Source organism: Ahaetulla prasina, chromosome 5 (assembly GCF_028640845.1).
Source record: "Ahaetulla prasina isolate Xishuangbanna chromosome 5, ASM2864084v1, whole genome shotgun sequence".
Lineage (NCBI taxonomy): Eukaryota > Metazoa > Chordata > Lepidosauria > Squamata > Colubridae > Ahaetulla > Ahaetulla prasina.
Window position 1 is genome coordinate 125,386,499 of NC_080543.1, and position 15,996 is coordinate 125,402,494.

The window sequence follows — 15,996 nt, forward strand, 5'->3', positions numbered from 1 at the left end:
CGCTCTCATAGAGAGGGCCTCCTCAGGGTGCCGTCAGCCAGACAGTGCAGGCTGGCGACCCCCAGGGGGAGAGCCTTCTCTGTGGGGGCACCTACCCTCTGGAATGAGCTTCCCCCAGGACTTCGACAACTTCCAGACCTCCGGACCTTTCGCCGCGAGCTTAAAACATATATATTCTTTCGAGCAGGACTGGCTTAATAGGGTTTTTTAAATATGGATTTTATTGGGGTTTATTTTATATTTCGTATTGTATTTTAAATTTAGGCTATTGGAATAAGTTTTTTAAATATTGTTTTTATTGAAATGTATTGTTTTTATTTTATCTGCCTGTTCACCGCCCTGAGTCCTTCGGGAGAAGGGTGGTATACAAATTAAATTATTATTATTATTATTATTATTATTAAGCAGGGGAAAATATTGCCTCCAAGTTGTCACTTTAGACAGGTTGCCATCTTTCCAAGACCTGCATGTGCCTTTGCTGTACATGAATGAATGCAATGTCATGCAAAATCTGGGTTGTGAATGCCAACAATGTAAGGGCCTCTGGTGGCTCAGCAGACTAAGTCTGTCTGTTATTAACACAGCTGCTTACAATTACTGCAAGTTCAAGTCCCACCAGGCCCCAGGTTGACTCAGCCTTCCATCCTTTATAAGGTAGGTAAAATGAGGACCCAGATTGTTGGGGGCAATAAAAGTTGACTTCGTATATAATATACAAATAGATGAAGACTATTGCTTAACACAGTGTAAACCGCCCTGAGTCTTCGGAGAAGGGCGGGATATAAATTCAAATTAAAAACAACAACAACAACAATGTGTGCAACTACTTCCTCTTCCCAGTCGCAATGTAGGCGCTGTTTGTCCCAGTCTAGATTATCCTATAAGAGAGAAGGAACTTCTGGTAGAGTTTACCAGCCTGGAAATTTTCCTTTCAAAAGTATTGAATCTTCTTAAAAGACATCAAAGGGATGTGTCTGTCTTCTTTCTTTCGGTTGATGCTCAAATATGCAAAAGTCTTGATCCTTTGGAAATCTTACTTGAAATACAACAAGAGTGTTATAAGGTTACTATAAATATTCTAGCCTCAATATTCACCTTGCCTGGCCTCATTAGAACGTTATCATCTTAAGGCGGCAGAAAATGTGTATAGTTTTGAAATATATGTATTTTAAAAAATGAAACGTTAAACACAGTTTTACTGACACCACCACCGCCAATAACAACAGTAATAATTCTAGTTGATTCCTGAATGTGGTTTCCCAATTTTTCAAACCCGGATTCCTTATTAAAGTTTCATACTGCACATTGCAATGAAAAGGTCATAGATCTATTTCTTCCCCGGCAAAGAACAAAGCTATAAAAAGGATACTATACTCCAGTACTGTCCATGGGAAGATGAAACTGAAATACTTTGGCCACCTAATGAGAAAGAAGGACTCACTGGAGAAGAGCCTAATGCTGGGAAAGATTAAGGGCAAAAGAAGAAGGGGACAACAGAGAACGAGGTGGCTGGATGGAGTCACTGAAGCAGTAGGCATGAGTTTAAATGGAGTCCAGAGGATGGTAGAGGACAGGAAGGCCTGGAGGAATGTTGTCCATGGGGTCGCGATGGGTCGGACACAACTTCGCAACTAACAACAACAATACTCCAGTATTGCCACATTATTTGTACAGTTCTGAAACTTATTCGTTTTAAACTTGAATAAATGTTTTTGAGATTAAAAAAAATTGTTTTATTCTATGACCATTATAGCAGTATTTCTATCCTAATTTAATTTCCCCTCCCCCACTCCAAGGGCTAATAATGAAAAGGAACAGAAGTAATACTCAGCCGGTTCGTCCTGATTTAGGCGAACCAGTAGCGGCGACTGCCCACCTGTCCTGAAGTAATACCGTCCTATTTAGCCACATTTTTGAGGCTGAATGCATGCGGCGAAGACATGCATGCAAGCAAAGCACATGTACGGAAAGCTGGGCACGTACACAAAAGGCTCACATGCACGAAAGGTGCACATGTGGTGAACCTGTGGTAAGGATTTGTTAAACCCACTGCTGAAAAGGAAGGAATACATTGTCACCTACGTAACAGATTTCTGTATGTCTCCATTCAAAGCTTGAAATATGCTTTAAGAATTTAGCATTGTCCTCTTCTTTTGGCATTTTTCAGAAGATCTGGGCCCTTCTACAGTTCTCCATCAAATCTTGGTTGCCTTATGTGCTAAAACAGAAGGGTTTATACTGTATCCCTTTCATGTCTAAAGAAAACTAGGAAGCTAAAGGAAGCTTGATGCATTTCGTATGTCTATGGAGATTCTCAATCATCCAGCTCATGATTGTCCCAAAGGTCAACCATGGCTTCTGAGTTTTTTTTATGCAGAAGAGGTTTTTCTGGAACCCTGACAAGGTGCTTCTTTCCAGAGGCAACTGGGCTTTCCGGTTTTTCTTTGAAGAAGTTTCACTTCTTGGATGAGAAGCAAAACTTCTTCAAAGAAAAACCAGATGGTCCAGTTGAGTCTTGAAGAAAGCACCTTTGGGACAACCAAGAAAGTCTAGTTGCCTTTTGGAAAAGCATCTTTGGGACTTTGATTCATAGAATGTAGAATCATAGGGATGGAAGAGAACTTGGATGTCTTTTACTCAAATCCACTGCTCAAGATAGGACACCTTTTCCCATTCTAGTCAAACGATTGCCCATTTTTGAAAACCTCCAGTGATGGAGTACCTACAACTCCAGAAAACAAGCTATTTCAGTGACTAATTGTATAATCACTATCAGGAAAGTTCTCCTTACTTCTAGGTTGGAACTTTTTTTTTAACAAGCTTCCACTCATTGCTTCTTGCCTGTCTTCTGATGCTTTTGAAAATAAGTCAATCACCTCTTCTCTGTGCCAGCCCTTCAATTATTAGATGACAGTCATCATGTCCCCCTACCCCAGTGGTGGGATTCAAAAAATTTAACAACCAATTATCTGCCCTAATGATTGGCTGGAGTGGGCGTGGCCATGGTGGGCATGGCCAGGGGGTGTGACAGGCGGCACTCGCCTCCTGCACTCCACTGGGAGCAAAAACGGGCTGCGGGGGGGACATGCTGCCCCCCCCCGTGCCCCAATTTGGGCCTAGTCGGCCTCCTGCAGCCACTTGGGAGCAAAGACAGGCCACGGGGGGAGGGGCTGTTGCACCCGTTTTGTGCCTAGTAGATCTCCCTGCAGCCTCCTGGGAGCAAAAACTGGCCACAGGGGGGCGTGTTGCACCTGTTTTGGGCCTAGGAGGCCTCTCTGAAGCCTCCTGGGAGTGAAAATGGGCTATGGGGAGAGTGTACTTCACCCCTGCACCACCCTATTTTGGGCCTAGGGGGCCTCCCTGCACTTACCTGGGAACCAAAATGAGATGTGTGGAGACTCCTAGATGAGGAGAGGCGGGCCGGAGCCAGCCAGCAATTTAACTACCGGTTCGCCCGAACTGGCCCGAACTGGCTGAATCCCAGCACTGCTGTCATGTCCCACCCCCCACTCCAACAAATGAGTCAAGGAAGTCCGTAACCAACTTGGCAACGAAGCCTCTGCAGCTTGCCAAGTTCCTCCGAGGTTTATCAGGGCAGGCAGGAGTCCAAGTTGTAACTTTAGTGATAGGGTTCAGGAAACTCGATAAGACTTTGTTTGACTCAAGGTTGGAATGCCAAAAGCAGGTCCTTTATATAGGCTGTGGGGTGTGGCTCCATGACTCAGCATTTATCCAGGCCTGCCCCACCCCTCCTTCTGCTGGCGTCGCCTCTCAGATCTCCAGAAGCGAGGGTCCTCCTACTCTGAATTGTTTTCAGCTGGATCTGCTGGCAGTTTATGGGAAAGGGAGGTGTCAGAGGGAGTAGGGCCAAGTAATTCCACACCTGGCTGACGTCCTGCTCTGACGGCTGAGCCAAAGGAACACATGCTGTATGAGTGAGGTTTATCGGGCTTGTCCTCCCACTCCTGGAATCCTCTCTGGGCCAGGGCCGGGGGCTGGAGGCATGACAGCCATTCATCTTCATTATCAGACTCGGAGTCTGTTAAAAAGGCCCAGCTGGAGACAGGAGGGGCCCGGCTGAGGAGAGGAGGGAGGACGAGTCACAAAAGCCCTACCCTTTTCTTTATTTTTTTTTATCCTTTTCTTCAATAGGATAGACACGTCTAAATTAATCCTATTTTGTCATTATATAACTTCCCTTTCCCACAGGTCACTGGGAGTTATCTTTGACTATAATAGGGCAATGTCCAATTGAAATCTTCAGATGAGAATGACTGGTACAACAGAAGACAGTGGAATGTTTTTCTTTCTTTATTGGGACCAATCGCAATCCAGGAAAGTCGTACAATGCCAACCATCTGTGGGAAAACAAAAATCAGCTGTACCAACAAAGACAAATATTGGATTCCAAACAAGCGTCAGTTGTGTGAGTCTTTCCAAGGAGACGTCTCAAAGCAAGCCATTCGCCCCCTCCTAAATCAACACATTCCCGATGGATTTTCCTGTCAAGAGAGAAACTTTCTTCAACCCCAGTGAAAAATCAGATGAAACATGCATCCCCCTACCTAGAAATAGGTCCGCAATGCTGAAAAGTGACTACCAAAGCAGGCACGCTGCGGAGACTTCTAAAAGTTTGCTACCAATATTGTGTTTATGTGTTTTAATGCACTGGGAGTACAAAAGGCTGAGTGACTGCAATCAATAATGATATTTTATTTACATTCTGAAGTGGTGCAGGCCCGCTCGCCGGCTTGCAATTTTATCTACTGCTTGAGAGAGCTGGACTTAAATGAAAAGCAACCAACATCTGCTACATCCTGTTTTAAAAGGAGGTCAAAGATAAGGAAGGAAGGAATGTCTCCAAGGAAAAGTGGATCAATACAAGGCAGATTTTTTCGGGGGGGGGGGAATATCGCAACAGCACAGACCCTTTTAATGGGGCCTCCTGACTTGTTACAGGCCATGGGGGCAAGCTGAGAATCTGAGGCATTACTTGGATTCCTGCTCCCATTAGGAAATAGAGGAATTGTAGTCTGACAACATCTGGAATCCCACAGGATTCTCGTCCCTGGGCAAACCATAACTCCACAATATTTTGAATACTTTGTGACCTCTCCTCTTGGTTCTCTGCTTCTTTTTCTCTTATTGCACACTTATTTCTATTTACTATTCCTCAATGGTAAAGATTCAAACTGCAGTGAACCCATGGAAAGATCTTTCTCTTTCTTTCTTTCTTTCTTTCTTTCTTTCTTTCTTTCTTTCTTTCTTTCTTTCTTCCTTCCTTCCTTCCCTTCCTTTCTTTGTCTCTTTCCTTTCTTTCCTTCCTTCTTTCCTTCCTTCGTTCCTTCCCTTCCTTCCTTCCTTCCTTCCTTTCCTTGGTACAGATTCAAACTTCAGTGAATCCATGGAAAGATCTTTCTTTCTTTCTTTCTTTCTTTCTTCCTTCCTTCCTTCCTTCCTTCCTTCCTTCCTTCCTTCCTTCCTTCCTTCCTTCTTTCCTTCCTTCGTTCCTTCCCTTCGTTCCTTCCTTCCTTCCTTTCCTTGGTACAGATTCAAACTTCAGTGAATCCATGGAAAGATCTTTCTTTCTTTCTTTCTTTCTTTCTTTCTTTCTTTCTTTCTTTCTTTCTTTCTTTCTTCCCTTCCTTCCCTTCCTTCCCTTCCTTCCTTCCTTCCTTCCTTCCTTCCTTCTCCTTTGAAATCCATGAAGGAGCCTGTTGAAGGCCCGTAGATTCAGCAACATGAAGGCAAAAGGCAAGATTGGGTTGCCAGAGATCAAACATGCCACCTTCATTCAAACTTGTAGAAGAGATGGTTTAAGATTCTGATGGCTCTAGGCACTCCTTTTCAACAGGCTTATTCATGGATGATCTTAGATTAATCTTTTCAGGTTTCAAAAATGGGACATAGGATAGGATGTTTGACAAACAAATTAAACAAACAAACAAACAAACAAACAAACAAACTTTGGAGGGAATATTTTCTATAACTGAAAAAAAAGACCTCTTCAATGTGCCAGAAGGTTGGTCTCTGGCAATAGGATGTCTTCTAAAGCAGGGGTCTCCAACCTTGGCAACTTTAAGCCTGGAGGACTTCAACTCCCAGAATACCCCAGGCAGCAAAGCTAGAATAGAATAGAATAGAATAGAATAGAATAGAATAGAATAGAATAGAATAGAATAGAATAGAATAGAATAGAATAGAATTCTTTAAGTGCCAAGTGTGATTGGACACACGAGTTTGTCTTGGTGCATACACTCTTGGAGTACATAAAAGAAAAGATACATTTGTCAAGAATCATAAGGTACAACACTTAATGATAGTCATAGGGAAACAGTCAATATAAATCTTAAAGATACCAGCAACAAGGTTACAGTCATACAGTCATAAGTGGGAGGAGATAAGTGATAGGAACGATGAGAAGTTTAATAGTAATGTAGATTTAGTAAGTAGTGTTGAAGGAATTATTTGTTTAGCTGAGTGATGGCATTTGGGAAGAAACTGTTCTTGTGTCTAGTTGTTCTGGTGTGCAGTGCTCTATAGCATCGTGTTGAGGGTAGGAGTTGAAACAATTTATGTCCAGGATATGAGGGGTCTGTAGATATTTTCACAGCTCTCTTTTTGACTCGTGCAGTATACAGGTCCTCAATGGAAGGCAAGTTGGTAGTAATTATTTTTTCTGCAGTTCATAGTCCTTTATACTGACATTAAATAATAATAAACCAAAAATAATATGTTTAATTACTATATGTCAATATAGGACTTTAATACACATTAATTTAAATAGTATTCTTACTTTGTCAATAACGATTTTATTACTTTCTAAAGAAGTCACACACACATACACACACACACACACACACACACACCAACAACAACAACATCTGAACAGCAATCTCGGGATAGGAATATTTGTTGCTGAAACAAGTCAGTGTTAAAGCCAGCCCCATATTGCAATTAAACTAGGAAGCAAGATTTAAGCCTCATTTCTGAAACTTGCCAAGTGGAATCCATTCATTTCTTCTTCAGCCTAATAATTTCTTGCTTGCTTTCCAGCTTTTGTGACAATTTCAATAAACCTTTCATGTCACAATCAATATTGGCTTTTGCAGTCCAACTTTGGCTGGGGAAAAAAAACCATTCTCTTTATCTTAGGATTTAGAGGTTAGCACTCAATCTCATCAACAGTCTGATAGGGAGAGGGGAAAGCAACTCACAGTCCAACATCAGTTGAAATGGTGTCTGTGCTTATATTCCTCAAGTTACATTTGTCTTGCTTTAATTACATTATAACTGGAAAAACAATGGAACCGGTTCTAAATGACACTTTTCTCCAGTAAAAGTCTGTAGAGATTCTCAGTCATTCAGGTCATGGTTGTCCCAAAAGTGCTTTTTCAGGAGGCAACTGGACTTTCTTGTTGTTGTTTTTTTCCTTTTGAAGGCATTTCCCTTCTCATCCAAGAAGCTTCTTCAGCTCTGACTGGATGGTGGGGAATGGAAGGATTGATATTCCTTGCAGACAGCTGATCATTTGCATCTTTTTAGACCAGGGGTGTCAAACTCAAAGCCCGTGGGCCAGATCCAGCCTGCAGGGTGCTTAGATCTGGCCTCAGGGGCCGCCCTGGAAACAGCAAAGGACCAGCCCACAGTGTCTCTGCCAGTGAAAACCGGAGCCCATGAAGGCTGCAGGCAGCTCTCCCGAGCTCTATTTTTGCTGGCAGAACTTGCAAGAGCCAGTCTCAGGCAGAAATGGAGCTCAGGAGCCTTTTTTCATTGGCAGAATGCTCAGGTCGCCACAGGCACCCCTAAGACAAGTGACGTTGAGCTGGCACTGCCTGTTGTGGTCTGCAGAGCTGGCAATGGAGTCAGACAATGATGAGGCTGAGGAAGAGCATGGGCCAGTCCTGGAGACTGGGGAAGGCCTGGATGAGGGCTTGGCATTGGCTAAGATGGGGCCAGGGCCATCAGGGAGTGAGGTGTGGACTCCAGAGCCTCCAGAGACTGACAGGCTGTTGCAAGGGAGGCAGAGGAACAGGAGGAGCCTGTTCCTAATGCACACATGAGAAGAGCTGCCAGAAGGCAAGAGCAGCTAAAGTGAAGAGGACAACTCAGGAGTAGGGCCAAGAGATGATTGGCCCCTCCTATAAGGCTTAAAAGACCAACAACGGCGTTTGTGCTCTTTGCCGGAAAACAACGTTGATAGCTTTGTCTTGTTGCATTTGTATCGGTGTCTTCTGAACTTTTGCCAAGAAAGGCCTTTGGTAGTTTGCCTAATTGGACCAAGGTTGGTGATAGGACTGAGGAATTGCGTTGGGAGGAATTTGCTTCAGTTTGGTTGAACTTCGCTGAGAAGGAAGTAATTCTCAGCTGTTTGAATAAAGTTTGTTTTTACACTACTACCTACTTGGTTCTGGGTCACAACACTGCCCCTCCTGGCCCCCCCAAGGTCAAACACAATCCTCAATGAAATTGAATTTGACACCCCTTGTTTTAGAGGGTCATTGAAGCATTTGGAGTCTGTGTCTTCAGGGTCACCTGAATAGTGCTTAATGGTTCCTGTAGTCTACAATTTTTCCCCCCTCTGGAAATCCATTCCTAGAGAAACAAGAAAATCCAGTTACCTCCTGAAAAAGCACCTTTGGCATTTTTCCCAGTACATAATACATCAAAAGCAGTGGTCCCCAACCTTTTTGGCACTAGGGACCAGTTTCACGGGAGATAATTTTCATGGACCAGTGGAGGGGAAGAGGAGCGCACAACCTAGATTCCATACGTGCTACGTTTACAGTAGTTTTGCAAAATCTAACACATGCTCTCATCTCTACAACATGTTTCAATGCTTAGTGATTCTAATGATTTAAAAGAGTTTGGGCCAATCTGGAAAACTATAGTTTTTCTGTAGTCTACATAAGGGGGCTCCAGACTTGGCAATTTTAAGACTTCTGGACTTCAACTCCCAGAATTCCTCAGCTGCTGTGGCTGACTATGGAGTTATGGGAGTTGAAGTCCACAAGTTGCCAAGTTTGGAGATTCCTGGTTTAGATTATGTTTCTGACTGGTGAGGATTGAAAGGTGAATGTTATAATACAGATGCATGCATGTTTTTATTCAATTAATTAATGAAGATTTGACGAATGTGAAGAAAGTTAGAAGAATAAAATATTTTAGGAAATATTAAAAAGGCAGAATATTATATTTCCCTGGATGAGAAAAGGAGAAACAGGTTTTTAATGACAAAGAGCAGCTCTCTGCCCCTAGCAGATATTTGGTGCACATTAAGACTGGGCCAGCCTATCTACAAAACAAAAGACCTCAGCTCCAGGTTGATGGGATTAAAACCTGACCCTCAGGACATAATAGGAATAGCCCTCTACCCATCTAGCAACAGAACTCATGACATGGCACCTGGGAATATTACTTCAGCCCAAGGTTCAACCAACCTTAATTCAGACAAACATGGCAACCAATAGGATACAATTCTTGCCCAAGATAGTGTGTGTGTGTGTGTGTGTGTGTGTGTGTGTGTGTGTGTCACCTGCCCAGAATCGCATGTGGTTGATGGTTCTGCTTCACCATTAAACCATCCTTCCAAGCAGCCTCCATGTTTCCAGTGTCTTTCTCTCCACTTGGAACTGAATCCAGATGGACATTTTTTCCAACAAATTAAATGGGGAAACATTTTCATCATGGCACTTTGGTATAAAGGCAGTTAGCATTTGTAGCCATCTGCCTGTTGAATGCTGATACTGCTCAACTAGAAAAAACAAAATCCTGAAGATGACCCGTTCTATATAAATGTTCTATCAGAAAGAAAGAAAGAAAGAAAGAAAGAAAGAAAGAAAGAAAGAAAGAAAGAAAGAAAGAAAGAAAGAAAGAAAGAAAGAAAGAAAGAAAGACAGGTGATAGATGATAGATAAATGGTAGATAAATGGTAGATAGATGGTAGATAATAGATAGATGATAAATAGATAGATAGATAGATAGATAGATAGATAGATAGTTAGATAGATAGATAGATAGATAGATAGATAGATAGATAGATAGATAGATAGATAGATAGATAGATAGATAGATAGATGAGGGAGAGGGAGAGAGGGAGAGAGATGATAGATAAAGTCTGAAGGGGTCATCTATTATATCATCAAGACAGCATTTTAACAGAAATCGCCTTTAAACTTAGGAATTTGAAATGCTAATAGTAATTATCGCAATTTCCTTTTCCCCATTGTATGCCTTCATGAGATTTGCCTATTCTTGCATCGGACCGACTGATATAATGATGTTTTTTTTAGGACCGAAAGAGAATTACATTTAAAAGTAGCAATTCCCTCTGACCCAGATGAGATTCCTGGAAAATATTGCTTGGAGGGAACGTGGAATGGCTTTTTGCATGGAATATACCAACTTGTGATAATGGCAGCAGTAGTTGCTGTAACTTAGTTTATGCTCCATTAATACTTCTTACCACCTTATCTGCAAACGTAGCACATGGAATGTCTTCTTTACACAAGCAAGTATCCCCAGAGGCTTCATATTATGAGTGTACATATATGTGCACCAAGACGTTTTAGTAAATGCCACTGAAATAACATTTTCCAAATGATCGGAACAAATGATCGGTTTTAAAAATATTATTTTTTTAAAAAATAACCTGTGCAGACTCTTTTATATGGAATTATATTGGTGGGGTTAAATTCTTTGCTTGTTTTCTTTTTGGCTGTTAGGGACAAACGTAGTAGTGAAGTTTGCTGTGTATTATGAATTAAAATATGACTGAGTATGTCATGTAACATTGTCTGATTCTTAGTCTGATTTTCATCTTTTTGGGCGAGTCCTATTTTCTACATTGCGCATAAGCTAAAAATTTTCCATTTTTGGACTCTCTGGGTGAATCTCATGAGCTCAGGTTTTTTCCTACAAATTTAGTCATATTCACAAGGACATGGGCACATTCTATATATAAAAATCAAATAACTAGAAATCAATATGTTGCAAGAATGATAAGACTTAGACTTAGAATAACTTTATTGTCACTTTGAATGTACACCAATCGGCATATATTAAAATGGAATTTCATTGCATACAGCTCTCAGAGGGTCACCATCTTCAATGTACACTACATCATCATCTTCTTCTTCTTTTAATGACACCATAATCACTTCGGGAGTGGAATCTGGGCAATTGAATGGAGCTAGCAGAGTGTTTTAATGGCCGGGTGACCTTTCTGTCGCCAATGCGGAGTTTTGTTCAGCAGATATATTCTCATTGTGCCCAGAGAAATATCTGCCTCTACCTAGGATCGAACCCACAGCCTCCTGATTGTGAGGCGAGAGCTCCACCTCTAGGCCACCGCACCACTCTTACTCATTTTAGTGTAATGGTTAAACTCATTTCTGAGCAGACAGGCACACAATAGTTCTGTAAACTAATAATGGCCATCCTTTTCTTTATATACATGAATTTTCTTTTATATGTGTGTATGTGTGTGTGTGTGTATTTATATTTTATTTTATTTTATATATATACATCCACATCAATACATAAACAGTGTGGCATCTGGGTATCATTCATTTTGATACAAATAATAATACTAATATCAATAATATTTGTTACCGATTCTCCACGATCTGCAGGGCGCCCCTCTTTTCTTCATCACCCCTCCAAGGTGGTTTTAGCTCCTTTCAGAGCCTTCTAACATGAAGAACTCAGCATGGGAGCACAGAGACCCACTCCTCATGTCTGATATCACCATGACATCAGCTGGAGGTTGTAGTATCCTGAATGATAGGAAGGGAGCTTCTTATAATCTTTGCAGCTGTCCTCACCACTCTCTGTATGGACTTTCTATCTGAGGCACTATAGCCACCAAACCAAACAGTGATGCAGTTTGTTAAAATATTCTCAATTGTGCCTCTGTAAAAAGTGGCCAGGGCAGAAGGAGAAAGATATGCTCTTCTCATTCTATGTGGGAAATGCAGACACTGGTTTGCATGCTTCACTAAGGATGATGTGTGGAGAGACCAGTTCAGATTGTTAGTTATCTGCACCTACTTAATACTATTGACCATCACTACAGCTGCATCCTTGATAATGAGTGGAGTATCACCATGCTGGCTCTTTCTAAAATCTATGACGATTTCCTTTGCTTTATTAACATTTAGAACCAGGTTACTTTTATTGCACCAGTCCACCATATGTAAGGTGACATAATGTTGTCAAAACACACCTTCAATCTTGTGGAATGTTTCTCATACAAATATTCTGAACTACTTGAAATCCAATTATATATCTTCCTTTATTAAATTATTCTGTCTAAATCAGTGAGTAATCTAATCAGTATATCTTATCAAAAATAAAGAGATGGCTGTAAAAAAATAAAAAAAGAAGGGATGGACTGGGAATAGTGATGGACCAACTTCAAAGAAAGCAAAGTTGATTGGCAGAAGTCAATTGACAGAGGAGGCTGACATCCTGATTGTAAGATACTCTTGCTTAATAGATGCTAGGTTTATTAGTATGGATAATGGTTGGTTCACAGTTTAGACAATATGGCTGGGACACCAATGTGCTATTTCGAAACAATTTAAAAATAGTTTTTAAAAACATGGTCCAGATGGTATTCATAAATTAAAAGACTATGTTCTGGAGAAGGTCCACCTGCATATTTGACCTTCAGAACAACTTCAGAGGAATGTCAAACAGGGAGTATTATGACATTTGCATTTCATAATTGTAAAAGTTAAAAAAAATGATAATCTTATAATGTATTTCATAACTTAGTTTCTTGGTGTCATATTTCTTAGTGAACAGGCATACATGATAGGTTAGAGGCTATCCGATGTGCCAAAATTATAATTCCAAGCACATAAACTTTTCTTTTGGTCTTCTTAATTAGAGCTTCTGGACATTATGATTCTTACAATTTTGTAGACTGCAGTTTTCCTTATTTTTCTCTTGAACTTAGTGAATGTAGTAAACTATTGTTTGTGTTTAAGTTGAGACATTTTGGATGTGGTCTCCCTGAAGTGCAGGTGTCCCTGATCATGAAGGCTCCTTGGTGCTCTCTGAACTTAGTTGTTGTTGTTGTTTTGCAGAAGTTTTGTTACCCAAACTAGGTAACATCTAGGACTAGGACTAATACCAGCACTGATGATGTTACCTAGTTTGGGTAATAAAATGTCTGCAAGAAAATAACCAAGCTCAGGGAGCACCAAGGACCCATCATTTCAACTCCAAGCTACAAATATTCTCCTTTATTGGTCTTGATCATGCTGACATTTTATAAACAAAACAAACCAATTCTACCCCAGCTAGAATTTAATTCTGACATTCGGGGGAGCCTGTACAGTATAAACACATTGCTACCAGTAATACATTTCCTGGTAACAATGGGATTCTATAGGCTCCACTAATTTATTGGACACATTTTATATAGTGATCGTAGCCCACAAGGTATAAGTAAAGAAACAATCGCTTGTGTAATTGCTATTCTCCTTTTAAATGAGCCACCCCAATATTTTAAACTAGAATTCCATTGCTATGATTTGATTTGGTGTCATTATGAAATGAAGGGTTTAATGGCTAGCAAAGTCCAAACTTTAATTGATAATCTGCTTCCTCACTGATTGTAGATTTTTATCCTTAGAATGAGTCAACAATCCCATAAATGAAAAGAGTCATGCACCCTCCAAGGATCCAAATGTCAGAAATGTAGTATTATCACAGTTCTTGCCCTTTCTGGAAGATTATGTTCAGAAGATCATTGTAATGAATGCAATATAATGTGAAGGTCTGGAGAAATCTTATGGAAGTTTGTATTCAAATGTCACTAATATGCCATTTATTGGGAGATTATAACCAGTGGTGGGATTCAGCCGGTTTGGACCAGTCCGGGCGAACCAGTAGTCAATTGCTGGCTGGCTCCTCCCTGCCCCACCCCACACCTTCCAGGAGTCCCCACATGCCCCATTTTAGCTCTCAGGTAAGTGCAGAGAGGCCTACTAGGCCCAAAAGCGCATACCCCACACAGCCCATTTTTACTCCCAGGAGGCTGCAGGGAGGCCTCCTAGACCTAAAACGGGATGCAGGGATGCGGGGCGGCCCCCCATGGCCTCTTTTCACACCCAGGAGGCTGCAGAGGTGCACCCCTCCCCCCGCAGCCCGTTTTTGCTCCCAGAAGGCTGCAGGGAGCCTACCAGACCCAAAACAGGACACAGGGGCAGTGTGCCCCCCCCAGCCCATTTTTGCTCTCAGGGGGCAAGTACTGCAGGAGGCCGAGTGTTGCCTGTAACACCTCTTGGCCAAGCCCACCATGGCCACACCCACCCAGCCGGCCATTAGGGCAGAAAACCGGTTGTTAAATTATTTGAATCGCACCACTGATTATAACTCACCTTTCCTGTGTACTAATCCTGGTGTCAACCTCTTAGCTGCTCAGTCTCCCTAGCAAGCGAGAGACTTTAAGTGTTTCTTTAGCGAGATTTATGGAAGGCAGTGGGATAAAGTTACACAAATCTGAGCTAGTGGATTATTTTTCTCCTTTAGAATCCAATTCATCTCTCCAGGTTCCTAAGGCAAAGGCTTTCTCAGCATGTTATTCTTGGTTCAATAGTGATTTGATGAGGAATTTTTTTAACTGATAACAGAGGAATGCCCATAAGTGATGAGAATGTAAATCTCTCCATGCCGCTGAACTTACCTCACAGCCAAGGAGACAATAGAATCTTTTAAAACGCATTGAGAGAAAAATTGAAGTTTAACCCAGTTCAGGTGAAAGGGCTATTATATGGAGAAAGTACTGGCCTGGATATCATTTCTACTTATATCAGGCTGCTAATATCTATTTTGACTTTTTAAAAATAGTCATTATGTTTCAAGGAAATAAATGATCATTTCTCCTGAATAAAATGAAGCCACAACTATTGATAGCAACTGTCGAAACACATCCTTATTATTTTTTATTTTATTACTTTCTTTTCCCATATGTACAAATGCATGTTATTTCCACTCTTTGAAATTAATCAAGTTGTTGGAAATAAAGTGGTTTCCTAGCTATTCTGCACAAAAGTCTTTTTTAAAACAAGGATATGGTCACATACACACAAACACACACACACACACACACATTCCAGATGACAGCTTTAGATGTGTTTTATTTTAATCTGATTTTTTTTCTTCTTTTCCCTAATAAACCATCCAACTAAATCAAGTTTTGTGTTACTACAATTGCAAAAATAGAAATTAGATGTTATGGAACTGAGATGAATATTTTAGCATAATTAATAGAAAACATGTCTTTGTACCAACTTCAAAGTGACACAAGAAGACATTATTAGATTATCATGTGGTTACAAAACTATGCTTGTTATGTCCAACAATATGCAGTAAAACTCTATTCAGAATCAAAATCAAGAAACAGGCAAGTTTAAACTAAGCTTGCTTATCTTCTCTGACTACTTATCTTCCCAAAATCACATTACTATAGAAATAAATAAATTGACAGGTTAATATGATGTAATATATGATGCTAAGAGCCACGATGGCACAGTGGTTAGAATGCAGTACTGCAGGCTACTTCTGCTGCCAATCGGCTGCTTGCAATTTGGCAGTTCAAATCTCACCAGTTTCAAGGTTGACTCAGTCTTCCATCCTTCCGAGGTTGGTAAAATGAGGAACCAGATTGTTGGGGGCAGGGGTGACACCCAGCAGGTTCTAACAGGTTCTGGAGAACTGGTAGCTGAAATTTTGAGTAGAATTGGCAAATACCCCCACCTCTGGCTGGCCCCAGACTGAGATGGGAATGGAGATTTTGTAATGTCCTTTCTCTCCCACACCCACCAAGCCATGCCCACAGAACCGACAGAGAAAAATTTTGAATTTCACCCCTGATTGGTGTGTGTGGAATATGCTGACTCTTTAAACCAGTGGTGAAATCCAGTTTTTTTTAATTACCGGTTCTGTGGGCGTGGCTAGGTGAGTGTGGTGTGGCTTGGTGGG